This window comes from Nesoenas mayeri (genome assembly GCF_963082525.1).
Source record: "Nesoenas mayeri genome assembly, chromosome: 4".
NCBI classification, from domain to species: domain Eukaryota; kingdom Metazoa; phylum Chordata; class Aves; order Columbiformes; family Columbidae; genus Nesoenas; species Nesoenas mayeri.
This window is the reverse complement of record NC_137540.1, coordinates 53118968-53133671: the sequence shown is the minus strand read 5'-3', so window position 1 is coordinate 53133671 and position 14704 is coordinate 53118968. Positions and strand designations below refer to the sequence as shown.

Sequence of the window (14704 nt, the reverse complement as noted above, 5' to 3'; positions counted from 1 at the left end):
GGGTTCTTTTCTTCTCAGAAAAAGGTAAAGCCTGCTTGATTGTTCAATGCCACGTGAGATAGATGCTAAGATCTGCCAGCCTACCAGGGGCCAGGCTTGCGAGTCCATCGGTTCAGTGTCTCCACTCCAAGGAGTGGCCTCTCAGACATACACGTTTCACTGAAACTGGTCAAATTTCACTTCCCCTTGCTTACAAAACTCCTTCCCTGCCGCCATTTGGGTAAGTGTAAATAGTTCTTGCCCTAAACATTAATTACCTTCTTTTTAACCTATCTTTTTCCACATCACAGCTCAGAATATTAAACGGGAAACTTCCTGTGTTGGCAGTGACTGACCTAAAGCATACTGTGAGCAGGCTGATTAACCAAGGCAGGGCTTTTTTAAAATAGAAATACCATGACTTGGTTGCAGCTTGAGGGCCTGGCAAGAAAGCAATGCTCACAGTCTGTGTAGCATCTTATCCCTGGGCTTGTCCAGCACTGGGCAGTGCCCCGTGAAGTTACACAGCCACCTGCCCCTCTGTTGAACCTGCTGCAGTAAAACAGGCTTTTACAAACACAGGGATACAGCCGGTGTCCTTGTGGCAGCAACCACATGTCCACTCCACTCACGTGCTCCTGTAAAATGGGTTTGTTTATGTTTGCACTTAATTCATCCCTCCAGTTTTGTGTTATATAGACTTAGTGGCATCATGTGTTCTTCTGCAGGTGATGCAGCCGCCAGCAGTCATGTAGCATTAGGATGGGTGCCAGCACTACGGCAGACAGCAGGAGACCCTGGGGAGACCCACCAGCTTAGTAGTAACTGGAGGGATGAGGGGATGGGGACTCCTCCACTCCAGCTGCAGATCCTGGACTGTACAAACTCCCGCTGAGCTGACCCAATGTGCCCTCATGGACATACCATGGCCACCTGCTTTCTTCAAGAAACAGCCATAGTTTTGCATTTTAAAACCCCAGCTGCTGCACATGGAAAGTCTGTCACTAATATTTCAACTGAATACACCCTGTTGACAGAGGGAAATAACAGCTACTGGTTTAAATGTGACCTTCCTACTTTTTCAATTGAAATAATAAGGGTGAATGGCAATCCTGCTGCTGACATAGAGCGGCAGCTCTGGAAGCACAGTTGCTGTTAAAGCTCTCTATTTTTAAAAGCTGACTGTTTTCTCATGGTAACTTCAGACACATAAAATGTATATAACAACAACAGCTTACTAATGACAAGTATATCACTTTATCACAAACATCAGATATCAACAGAAATGCTCTTACTGAAAGCCCAGTTTGCCTGTTTACATATTTGTCAACAGAAAAGAAAAATGCAGAGGCCACATTAATTTGAAATAAGGTAGTGGCTCGAGCATTGCTTCAAGTGTAATGTGCAAGTTGCCTTCGTGTTTAAATGTAACTATGGTATCATTATACATAATTTTCTTTTACTTGGCGACACTGTCATTCCTTTTTTACGATTTATTTGCCTAAACGTGCTGAACAAATCCAGCATTTTTGGGCTGTTTACGGAAGCTGAGCCATGCGTGGCATGTCCCACTGCAGGGCTCAGCTGGCAGTCCTGCAGCCACATCCACGGCAGGGAGCTGGCACGCAAGGTGCTCCTTCCCAAACTAATGGCGGAACAGAGAGTCCCACCTCTTTTACGGATGTGCCTAAGGTAGCCACTGGCCCTGCAACTGCTCGCTGCCAGCCCATGTGCTCCCTGGCAGAAGGCTTCTCCCTCTGTCCCTCAGGGGACATCCCGTGGAAGTGGTGTCCTTGGCTCCTCTCCATGCACAGTGCAGACAGAAGCAAGGCGGGCAGCAGGTGTGGTGAAAAAGAGCTCTGATCTTCGGTGAAAAATCCGTGGAAAGACATTGCCTGACTCCAAATTAATTTATATTTCAAGTGTCAAAGGCTAGTCCTCAGTGTGGTTTTCAACAGGAGCTGGATCATGGCTTGGTTTCCTACTTGCTGTCACTAATGAAATACACATCTCTGAAGTTGAATCTTGTGGTGGGCCAGTGCAAGAGAGAGTGCAGCATTTCAGCATGGCTTTTTGGCTAGGGACTTCTGAAAGACTTTTGAAAGAAAAAGTTACCAGGGATGGACAATGTCTTCAGCCTTCTAACAAAAAAACCCACAACAATATCTGAGGCCAACAGGCCATGACAGTGTCTACAGTGTGCCAGCCAGACACTGAACTGCGTGAAGAAATCTCCCCAGGCTAGGTTAAATGCTTTGAAAAACTGGATTTTCTTAATCTGGATAATTTTGGCACAACTCTGGAGAAAGTGGTGAACTGCATCAGCACACCTGAAGGGGCAGGAACATCAGCTGGCAAGAGGCTTGATGAGTAGCTTGTGATGAGCAGTTTGGGAGAGTAATCTCATAGATCAGATCAGCACTAGTTATTGACAATGACATGTCTGTCTGCTGTGCAAGTTATCCTGCTGTCAGCACTGCTAAAGCACTGCACACTCTTGTCATCATGTGTGTGCCTGAATTCAGGCAATCAAACTTCAGCTGGGGTCACCAGGAGAAGCCTTTTGGCTTTGGCCCTGCATGGAACCCAAGGAGATGCACACGCAGCAGCATTTGCTGTACCACGTCATTTCCCATCTATGTTCAGGCATCAACATATATAGCAGTGGCTCTGCCCACCAGAAGTACTATACTTAAATGTAGAGAGAAACAGTGTAAAGTACCTAATGGGTAGGATAAGACTGACCTACTAAATCCCCAGTCTAGCTGCAGAAATTCCCACTTCTGCTAAGGGTGACACTTGGCATCCTAAACCTAGGGCCTGTCATCAGGGTTCTGGACACTGATTTAGTGGAAGAGTTCATATTTCAAGCTTAAACTTCTATTTTATTCTGATCAGGTAGTCATGTTCCTCTTATGTGGGGCAAGTTAATATTCTGGGCCTGAAAACCAGTTTTCAGGGTAGAGCTACTGCAAAGTGGGTCTGTGCATGATTCTCAGTTGCTTAAATTCATCCTAAGTGGCCTAAGCACATTAAAAATGGTTGGTTCCATTCGAAACACACCAAAAACTGTTTGCTTCACCTTTTGATTGTGTTCCCTTCAAAGCAGGAACAGAAAGAAAGAGAAAATTAAGGGTGATGTTTCCAACAGTACTCCACATGTAGCACTACTACCCCTGACATCAGTTATAAGACTAATGGTTTCTATAGGGATATATTTAAGACAGTGATGAGCACTACTGAAAATCCTGCCTTAAAATTCTTGCAGGGTCTGGTTATGTCCTCCTGGCACCAATCAAAACAGTATGTTTGGTTTAAAAAACTGTAGCAAAATTACATAAATCTGTTCTTCTACTTCTTGCTGCTTTTTAGGAGGAAAACACCTGAAATTATTCTGTAAATTAACATCCTGGAATTTTTCAGGTTAAAACTTGTGTGCTAATCAGATAATTGAACACCGAATTTGTACCGTCAACAATTGGCTACAACTTCAGACTACAATTTGAAGGTTAAACATTTTATTTTCATCACTATCATTAAGAACAATAACAATCACAGATCTAATTCTCTCAGCCATATTATACTCGTTCCCTTAGCCATATTAATCTTACCTCACAGCAATTTTATATACAATTGAAAAAATGGAGCTAAAACTATGATTCCCCTACAAAATAAAGTCACTTTGTATTACACAAACTTTCTACCTATTCTGTTATTCAACTTCTCTACATCCTTCTAAGGCATATTTAATTTGGAGTGTGATTCTGCAAAGGTTGTCAAAGGTTCCACTTGCATTATCCATAGGCACTATTAGTGCCCAGCAGCAGACATTCCCAGGATGGAGGTTCCTCAACAATGTGACCTCCTGGCCCAGAAACTGCAAAAATAGTATTCGATGAGATATCACTGATGATTTTCACAAGTGAAAATTCTGTTCACTCATATATGGCTTTCACATGACAAGAATGAAGCTCTGCTGATGAAGTTACTGATGTGCCAAAGCACCAACAACATCTAGAGCATCCTACCAACATGGTTGTTATTTTCCCTATTTCGACAATGTGAATTCTGTCGGTACAGTGTGTGTTTCTTGAGTATTTTTATGCCACTGCAGTGACAAACCAGCCATCTCAGCTTTAAACACTTCTGAAGGAAGTGTGGGTAAGCAAAACCCAGTCTCCTCCCTTATTTTATAATGCACTTTGCTGCAAGTCATTCAGAACTTTGTCCCAACAAGTTGTGTAACCCGTGTGTTGTACCATTTGCCCCAGCTCTGTCTTTTACCCAGTCCAACTCAAAATAATTCTATCACTCTCAGCTGTTTCAATAGAACTGGTTGCTGGCTGAGGCTGAAGTTATTATCCTGGAAGATATTGAAGCCACGTGTTGAGGAAAGCTGAGAAGATGAGAGGTGGGTTGTTTCAAAATCAGGAAACAACACAACCCTTCCTTTTCCCCCAAATTCCCATATTTCCATATAGTCAACAAAGTCTATTATTACCATGGTCAGACAGGAAAACGTGTGATATATAAATAAAGTGCAATGTAGTCACTTGGTGTGTAACAAGTATTTCCTATTCTGGATGAGCTGTACTTGCTGGGAAACTTTTTTGTGGTGTTTGTTTACCATAAATGCAATTAAACAGTGTTCTCTGCAGAGATGCTGGAACAGATAAGTGTGTTCTCCAAATTAACTGTCTGCTTTAAAAAGCATTCTTTCTAGGAAAGGAAGAAATCTTTCCTTCAGTGTGGACTAGGGCCTCACAAGCTTTTGCTATAAGACAGGCAAAACGATCTTGTGCAACTGAAAAGCAAAACCATGACTAGACTCATCTGTTAATTATTACAGAGGAAAGATAAGACATTCACCTATTTCACTTCTTGCCTCTTTAAAGAAAAATCTTATATGTGAACATGGTCATCTCGTTCGATCATTGAAAATGTCTGTGAAAGTCTTTGCCGAACCCTGTGGAGCAGGGATATGCATGCACGTGCTTGTGATTTTTCTTTGTTATAATGCAGAACACTATCTGTCTGTTTGTCTGTCTATGTAAACATCACAGTAACATGTTCGACTCTACAGTGCAACCAAGAGTATCTAAAAAGTTCATAAATGATGGTTCCCTTTTCAGCCTTTCTGCCCTAACATTTTCAGCTAACTCTTCTGGAGATCCCAGAGTGAAACATAACACATCCTGCCTGCTCATACATAGTCCACTTGCTCAGTCAATTTTATAACAACAAAAATAGCTTTGGACTTTTCAGTTCACCCTAATCTTATCCACTATTTTTATTGCAACATTCTCAGTTTTGTGTTCACCACTTGAACAGTGCAACAACAGGGGCCCCAACCTGCAGCTCTGCTTTCCGCAGGAGGCAGAGACTTCAGGGAAAGCTGAAAGTGGCCCAACATGTTCCCTCCCCCTCAGGTCACAGAAATGAAAATCAGCATAAAGCAAACCACAACTGGGATGTGAATGTTCGCTTCTGAAAGTACGTTAAACTCAAAACGTTTGGCTTAGTCAGTGGCTGAGTGTTGTTTTCTTTTTTTCCTTTGTGCACTGACATTTGACCCCTTTTATAATATGCACCTTGCACCACTGGAACCCGGTTAGTTATTTATTAAACTCAGGTACCAATGGCTGACTTGTACATATCACGCTTTTAACTGCCTGGCGTTGCCCATGTGTGGAGGAGAGGGGGATGAAAGGCAATCGTCTTTGCTGTGAAATTCTGTCATATCGGCAGAAAGGAGCTGCAAAGTGCAGCAATTTGTACCTGACCTCTGATCTAAGAAGTCCGTACAAACCTTTGAACTTTGGATTGAAACTGAGAAATGAGGTTTACAAGTACAAGGAAGAGATTTCCAGCAGTCGTTACCTGTGCACAGGGTTAATATTATAAATTTTAAAAAATGTTTAACCAAGGCAGGGACTCTCTCATGAGGCACCATTCCTGTGCCGGGTTAATTAAAGACAACTTAAATCTACTGAAATTACAGCTCGGTGGGAAATACCCATGGTTTGGAAATGAAATTTCTGTGCACTTCAGAAAAGGAGTGGGATTTGAGACAGAAGCCATTTGAAATTCACCTTCTGCTGACCTTAACTGGGATTTTTTTTTTTTAATTAAAAGCTGAAGAAATCAGACAAGCAACATTTGATTCACTATCATTTCTTTAGCAAAGAATGGAGCTGAAATGCGGAATGGAATAGAAATTATTAAAAAGAGTAGCAAAACGGCTCCTCCTTTGTTAACTTTATTTATTTTTATCCAACACATTATCTAATCTCAGTTATAGAGCACAGACCTAAATGAGAACTCATGGAAAAATAATCAAACCAACAACATTCCAACAAGCTCTTGATAGACGGTCTTATGGCCTTGTCTTGATGAATAAAAAGGACACATTTTGCAGTCCTGTTAGATTAACTGTGTTAATTAAAAAGCTCTCTCAGCTCTTTCAGACACTGGCAAGGCCTTTGGTGCAACACTATCGGTTCCATCGGTTAACACCGAAACAGGTCAGCATGGGCTGTGCTGGATCTCAGGGTCTTCGGGGTTCAACATGATTGAAAAATACACCCTTTCTACAGCCCAGCCTGCCACGCCATGGAGCGTCACCAGGGATGGGTGGCAGTAACGTTTTGCCGTGACATCCCTCACGTGTCCCAAGCAATGGCTGTCCTCTGCAGCAAGCCTGGGTGTGCAAAGGGTGAAGGACACACGTGTTGGAGCACGGCTGCAATCCCACCTGGCTCAGGACACGATACCATTATACACAACTGCTGCATCTGCTCCACGTGTGAACAAACCATTTTGCCATTGGTTTAAATTAGATCAAAACTGAACCTTACTTATAACAATTACATTTACTTTTTTTTTTTTAAAGGTTTTAGATTCAAGTGATTTTTTCCAGATTTAAGTTCAAACTTCACTATTGTTATCAGCACTGACCCCAATAAAGCAATAAATGAATAAATAAAGATTAAGGTCACATGTCCTATGCCATATACAAACCTCAAACATTTCACATGCTACTTAAGAAGAATGGGAATAGAATAATATCAGAACTTAATTCTTTCAAAACACTGTCAAATATTCAGTATGCACGAGGAGTTTGTGTTAATAATAATTGCATATATACCTTGCTTGCTCAAACTTCCTAGCCACCTTCATTCTACAAACTCCAAATTCTGCAGCTAAAGCCAATAACCCACTTTTAAAGCTTGATTTTTATGTCAGTCTCTTGAATAAGGGCAGAACAAAATACCAAGCAGCACAAACAGTGAACAGCAGAGACAGCCCAACCGAAAACACAATGTAAGGTCATTGTAAATAGCTACCTTTCACTTCGTTAACTTAATAGCAAGAACTTGATTTTGTTTGCTTTCTTCCATCTGAAATTTCACTATTTTAGTTTTCACTGTTCAGACATTCGCTTTGCTATTTGCTACTTACATTCTTTAAGTTATTCACATGTTGGGCTTGTAGTTGAAGCTTAGAAGTAGTTGCTTCTCAAACAACCCTTTAGGACCCTCTAAGGGAAGGCAAAACCCATACCCGGCACCTTGACAATGACATACTTTCGGTCTGAACTCCCTGATAAACGAAAACCAGATAAAAAGCCCTACAGAGCAAACAAGATTTCCCTTACCTGCCCGGTCCCACGATCGAAGTGCGACAGGTTAAGAGGACTCACGCCTTTGCCCGAGCAACCTTTCTTCCTAATGGCAAGAGCCGTGTAACCTGGTTATACAGTTTATGCATCTTGTTATTGGCCAGCGAGCGTTAGCCATTTAAATTCCTTGGGAGTCATTTGTTAAGGGCTCTTAGGCTGAGGCTAAGTGGGTGGGACGGGAGGGAGAGAGAGGAGATGTTAGTGCTGCCAGATGCAGAGGGCTCTCCAAAGCGGTTTGAAGATTAATAGAAAACCATCTGCAATGAAGGGATCTTTGGAGGGGAGGCTGAGTCCAGCCTTCGGGGAAGCATAGGAAAGAGAAACCATGATATTTTTGCAGGGAGGAGGAATTTGAAGATAAAGATTTCATTCAAAATTCAAAACTTGGAAAAAAGAGGGTGAAACATGTACAAACAACTCCTTCCTAGCACAAGGCGTTGTGCAAATAGCTTGAGTTACTCACAACAGATAAGATAAGAAAAGGGCATATTTTGCTTGACGGCATGCGTTTTTTTCAGAGATTTTTTTTTTCTTTATACATGTCTGGCAAAATTATTTCAGGCTGCACTGAATCAATTTACCTTCGCTTGTAAAAAAAAAATGGTCTGCGGCTCCTGGAGCGAGAAGTTGGTTTACTGATCTCAGCAGCGGCGGGACGGTAAGAATAACTCAGCCTGTGCCATATACCCGGCGTGCACCACTTCAGTGGCAAACACGGAAACTCAAACTTGTTTGCTTGAAAGAAAAAAAGAGCTTGGTGCAGGAGTAAAATACAGGGGTGGTAAAACATGATTCATGATAGCAGAAATGGTCTGTACATAACAACGGAGCATTAGGCCCCGGGAGCACTTAGGCAAAGCAAACAACACACCTTCTCGAGCAGCCAAGAGGAGGAACTGCACCGAAACACTCCTTGGATGATGGATTTGCCCGGTCGGCAAGCAGTGTGCACAGCCAGCCGGCGGGAGAAGAGGGAGCAGGGCATGCCTTGGGAGAGGGCTAATTTCTGGGAAACACCGCTGCCCGGAGGTGGTGGAAAGCAAACAGCATACTGCAGAAGCAAAACATCTACCACTTTCAGTCTTTTCCCAGTTTTTGTTGTTGTTGTTGTTATTGGCATAGTCATTCCTTTCTTCTTTCTCTTTTTTTCCAAAAAGTAAAGCTTGGTCCAAATCTTCAGCCAAGCAGCACACAGGCAGCAACTTCAGGGCATCTTAGTGTGGAAGGAGAAGTGTCTTAACTTCTCAATGACAAACTGTGCACAGGGTGGATTCTGCAGAGGAAGTACTGCCAGTTTGTATCAGGCGGTCCTACATAATATTTTGTTCTTGGCCTCTGAGTGGTTTAATCTGTGCATGTAATATGTAGAGACATCCTTGTACTGCAGTCAGAAGCTGGTTGATAGAGAAGCAGGGTAGGGGGTCAAAGGGTCTAGGGAGCACTAAAATTAGAAGGCTCCAAGTTAGAGAGAGAAATGTAGAGGATTGCAAAGATAGGCAAAAGAACCATCTTTGTAGTGGTTTCTGAGAGTGAGCAGGAAGGATAGCTGTTGTACTGACACCGCAAGCCCAAACGGTGCGTGCAGTCACTCTGTTCTGGATTTTTAGACTTGTTCATCCACAGTACTGTGGCCGCAGGCTGTTAGGCACTGCACAAACACATCTGCAGCCAGGATACTACTCCCAAAATGCCTGCAGCCCGAGTCTACTGTACAAGTCTTTCACCTGCAGGATTCCCCTCTACAAATGTTATCTCACTAGCTGCAAGAGCTGCAGAGAAGCAGGTTCTGCAGCGAAGCTGCAGTATGGAAATTAAATGGTTTGCCCAAGACTATGGAAGGAATCAGTCTTAAATCCAGGGATGAAATCTAGGAGATTCTGCCAAGATCAGATCCATGCCTCAATCCCACTGATCTCTATGGGAAAGTAAGTATAAAATATTTAGCTGATACAAGCTTGCAAAACTCCTCTCCATCAGATTAATTATTTTTTTAAAGACAGTATCCTTCTGTTTACTTTGCATTTTTCTGTTGGAAAACAAACTAAACTTTTAACCATAAGTATTGTAAAATGGATCACATCAGCTACAGTCATGCAAATACTTGAATGCATAGGGAAGACTATTCTGGTGTATGAGGAATGAAAAAACACTGATGCTAGTGAGATGATGGGATCATTTTTAGAAGGCTCTTGAATACACCAGGTCAATTAGGATTGTGTAGGGAGGCCACTCAAACTATTGATTTTCATTTTATACTTTGACTTTTAGCTCCAGCTTGTTAGTTCCCAAGTTACGACCTGATTATTGTTTAAAACAATGAACACCAATAGATCAAGATACTGCAGGGTATTCTGAGGTGTTAGCATCCCCAATGGCAGGATTTGAAAATATATTAATTTGTCCTGCATGCTGTGCTTTTATGCGGAACTTAAGAAAGCTGGGCAGAATATTGCGTGTCCCCTAGCTTTCCCTGGCATTAGGCACCTACATCCCTTTGGCTTCAAGCATGCTGTGTTCATAAAAATTACATTATTTTTTATATGATGACTCTTTATGATGACTCTGGCATCATAAGAGGGATACACCTAAGGCAAAGTGGAAAAGCATTAGGGGCAGAGCCATCCAAGCAGCAGGGTGGATGGATTCTGTACATACATGCACACTCCTCTCCATACAGCATCCACCCCTCTGGCATAAGGATAGAAACACATCTTCTCTCCTAATATACAACTTGATTACAATGATGAAGTGTCACTGTTACAATAACAGCATAAATATTTAGTTGTTTCCTCTTTTTGGTGATTGATTGACAACTAAGCAGGGGCCAAATCCTAAGAAATGTGAAAGGGAACAGTGCAGAGAAAAGTCCATGTCTATGTTTGCAATAGACTTCCATTTCCTTTTATTCTTTCCTGTAGTGGAATTACATGTGAAAGGTTTTTCCTAAATAATTCTTCTTCTGAATAGTGATAGAAAATACTGAACATTTGAAGAAAAAAGTGAGATTCACTGGGATATGTTAATGCTTGTCAGCTAAGGACCTTTCCCTTGCCATAGAAAAAGCTTCCAAGGAGATGGTGTGCTTCCCCTCGACTGTCTCTCTTCTGTAATACAAGCAGGTACATGCTCTGGCTTCTGCTGATCAGGTGCACTGGGCTCCTCAACATGATGACAAGCACTGATAAAACATTGGATCCCTTTCAGAGACTTTTAGGAGGATTGAAACCATATGCTTTGGGAGATCCAGAGGCTGATCACAGACTCATGATTTCATTGGGGTGGTGTCATTATCTGGATGAGAATTAGTATTTCTGATGATCGTGGTAGGAAATAGGATTTCAGGAGATATTTCAGGGAGGCAGCTTAGCATCGTGTAACAGTACAGACGTGAGCAAGCAAAGGGAGAAGGGAGAGAATGGACTGAACGGTGGGTTGGCTTTTGTGGTGATATTTGGTCTTCAAAACTGCTGAGAGGCTGTAGTGGAATGAGAAAGGAATGTGCCAGGTAAAATATTTCACCGAAAGAACATGTGAATTTATAAGTGAGCTGCAAGTTTTCCCATCTTAGTCTCAGAAAGTCTTTAGAGTTTATCAGTATATTCACACATAAGCCACTCCTCAGCCACAACACAGCCACAAAAATCAGGATCTCATAATGTAGTAGACAGCCTTTTTTCCCTTTACTTTCTTTTCCTTCTCTTTTTAACAAAACCACTTTGTGTTTGGTGGAACAGGTTCCCACATGTTCACAGAACCATTTTACTGCCTATTTGAATGTTTAAAGGGACAACACCACTTATTTAAATGAATAACATGTTATTTTACACCTGTTCTTACACAATGTGAGTTAAGACAGCACAATTCGTCATTTCCTGACTTTTATAAGTTATTGCAGACCAAAACCTGGGGAGATCCTTCAGAGAACATACAGTCTGTAACAAGTACCACAACACCTACATTTTTTTTTCAGGTGGATAGAATACAAACAAACACCACATACAATTATATGTCTCAAAACAGCTTTGCTGTATAGTCTCAAGTGATTTTCAGAGGTATTCGGGCACCCAGGTAGACACTTGGAGACAACAGCTTTCCGAGTTCTCTTACAAAAAAGCCCTTTCCATGGGTAAGCTACGTCAGTGCTTTGACCTTTATCTTGCCACATCACAGAGGATTCCCAGTAAGCGCCCTTGACAAGGTGGACTGCCCTGTTGCCCTGCCAGCCCCAGCCACATCCCCCTTCCCAGCATGGAGAGGACAAAGTCACGGCCCTGAAGGTAGAGTCCCACACCAGGGGGAAAGTTGGTCAAAGACATCTTGGGCTTTCCCCTTTTGTTTTTTTAATCTTGGGCTTCTCTGGTTCATGGGCAGTGAGAGGAGCCCTGAAAACCATGATGGTCCTAGACAAATTTTTTTGTTTTATTTTTAGTACACACATTAATTGTCATTCTGCAGTGAAAGTCAGCACAGAGGTTCACCCTGGAGAGTAGGCTCAGTTTCCCCATGTGCTATTTTGTGCTTTCATTTAAACCTGAAAGCAGGTTTTAGGTTCCAAAACGTAAGAAGACAGATACTGAACAAAGCCATGGAGTGCAATAGATTTTAATTAGCACATAAGGAAAGAAGGAAACCAGCAAAACCCAAAGGTTTTTTTATATTGTCACAATCATTACGTTTCTGTGGTATGTTTGCTTTCCATTAAAATAAATACAGGGTTGGTTCTGGATGGACATATCTACAAGGGACATTAACATGATGCTTGCTTTTTCAGTCACGGGGTAAATAAAACACCACAGGAAAAAGGTTTAGCCCTCACTAGCCTGATGTGGCTGCTCAAGACCAGTGTTTCGCACCACAGCCTCACAAACATGCTAAATTGGTGTCCCCAGTGTGAAGTCCCACTCCATCCACAGCCACCCCGTGCAGCCTTCGCTTGTGCTGCCAGAGGCATTTGTGAGGCTGCACCCCCCACACGCTCCCTGAACACCTGTGCTGGCAGAAGGGAAGAAGGTGGGACTGGTCCTTCTGTCAGCATTGCGGGCTTAAAGCGTTTGTTGAATCACCAGCAATGAGCAAACTCATGGGAAAATGGGAAAAATTTCTTTTGAAGCCTGCTGACTGTAGTTTCACAGCACAGCTCCCACTCCAGAGAAGCCAATGAGAGGTCACAGCGGGGTAGATGTTCTGTAACACCAAGGAACTCACTGAACCATTCAGAGAGATCAGAGGGTAGGACAGCAAACTGTTACTCTTTATAAGTCTGGATGCAGCCTGTGAATTTTAGTGCTGCAGGTTTCGAGAGGCTGAAGGTACTGGAGGAATCAAGGAGGGAGGTGCAGCATGGTAGTGTGAGCTCCAGGGGTCACTGAAAGGCACCTGGTGGCCATCTCCTGTAGCTGGCAGGGATAACCAGCCAGCACAAGCCAACCGTGTACCAGCCAATTTTGATAATTAAAAGGTTCCCAGCAAATAACATTCTCACTGGTCCCCTCTGGGGCCTTTTTGCAAAAGAGAGCATCACAGGGGTTTGTGATACATGTTCACTAGAGGGAGGATAAAGAACTCCAGACTTAGATATTTACAGCAGGCTTCCAGAATCAGGGTATGAAAATGAGTGTGGTTAGCACACATAACCCTCATTTACTCTCTTTCGGCAATTGCTCTGCCCACAGTAGAATATAAGAATATTAAGTGAAAGAGCTTTTCCTACAGCCAACGGGCATCATCTCTGGTCAGGGCATGAACTTTTATATTTTTGTTCTTAATATCTTATTGAAAATAAGACAATGAGCATCACTTGGAAATTGTTTGTAAAAAGGGATTATCAGATAAGGAAACTGACACAGTTCCCTTCAGAAACACAAATTTATTTTTCCACCTCCCAGTAACATGAAGGAAAAATTTAGACTAGAGGAGACTAAATGAGCTGCAGAGGAGTTGACTGTATCCATTAATTCTGCTGTCTCTTCCATTACATTTTATTACACGCTCACAACTTTCATGTCTCAGAACACCAATTTATCATCAGGGCTAGAAAAAGCAGCTTTTGATGGTGTCAGCAGAGTCTGAATTGCCATGCACAGAAAAGATGTCATTGCCAAAGAAGTCTGTGTTAAGCACACCAAGCTTTATCCCAGTCCCATGCTGCCAGAATACCTGGGACAGGACTTTACATGGTGAAAAGCTGCTGTGACCGAGTCACCCTTTGGCAGTGTGCGCTGCCGTGAGTTGGGAGCGGGGTCACACCTCTTGGCCGATCGCCCTGCCTTGCATGGTGCACTTTGTCCCTGCAGCCCAGCGCAGATTCGCCTGAGCTGTCACATGCTCTCACCTAACCAGACCTTGCCCCTACACCCGGCCCCTCCTCTGCCAGTATCTGCATCCTGTCTGCTTCTCTCCACAGGCAGGCAGGATTTGGGCTGCAAACCTTTTGGCTGAGCTTTCTTCCCCGCGGCCAGCATTATACCAGAACCCAACTGTTGGCACACCGCTCCTGAGCCACTGCAGCTTGCTCTGGTTTTGTGCTGGTTTAAGCTATGCGACCTACAGGACGCTGCTCCCCATCTAAGATGTGCTTCCACAGCAGGGGAAACAGCATGAGTTTGCCTGTAATTCCACCAAACATGTTATGTACAGCAGAGGCAAGGTCCAGAGCTGCGCCTATCCCGAGCCACTTGCACAATGCTGAAACACAAACCTAAACTAAGCTGCTCTTGGTATGAACTTTGCAAACCTGTGGTAAAACCACCCACCATAATCAAACACACTTACATAGTAAAAAGGCACTTTCAGCTCTGTGGCTGCACCTGGGCTGTGGCCACCACCAGTGCAGGGCTCCTGGGCATCATCCCCCTGACTGCCAGTGCTGGCCCAGGTCACTCTGCAGGGCAGAGCCAGCCTAATTAAACTTGGAATTCCTCAAGAGCTGTGTTATTGGGCAGCTCTCACTAATCATAGGAAGGTGATTTTTTGTTTTTTTTTACAGGACCACACTTCTGCTCTAAACTACTTCTCTCTTAGAGAAAGACCTCAGAGGAATGTTGA

The 14704-nt window shown here is 43.0% G+C and overlaps 1 protein-coding gene across 3 annotated transcripts in view; it reads right to left on the bottom strand.

Annotated features, from left to right (window-relative positions):
- Positions 1-14704, bottom strand: part of RBM47 (RNA binding motif protein 47) — a gene marked incomplete at both ends in the record, with an annotated part of 74731 nt that overhangs the window by 11590 nt on the left and 48437 nt on the right. Inside the window, one exon of one of the 3 annotated variants that reach the window (XM_080344245.1) lies at positions 8532-8645. The exons of 1 other annotated variant lie outside the window; for it this stretch is intronic. Of the gene's footprint in view, positions 1-7636; positions 7750-8531; positions 8646-14704 lie in introns of those variants that run through there. One more of the 3 variants, XM_080344246.1, reaches the window with a different exon arrangement.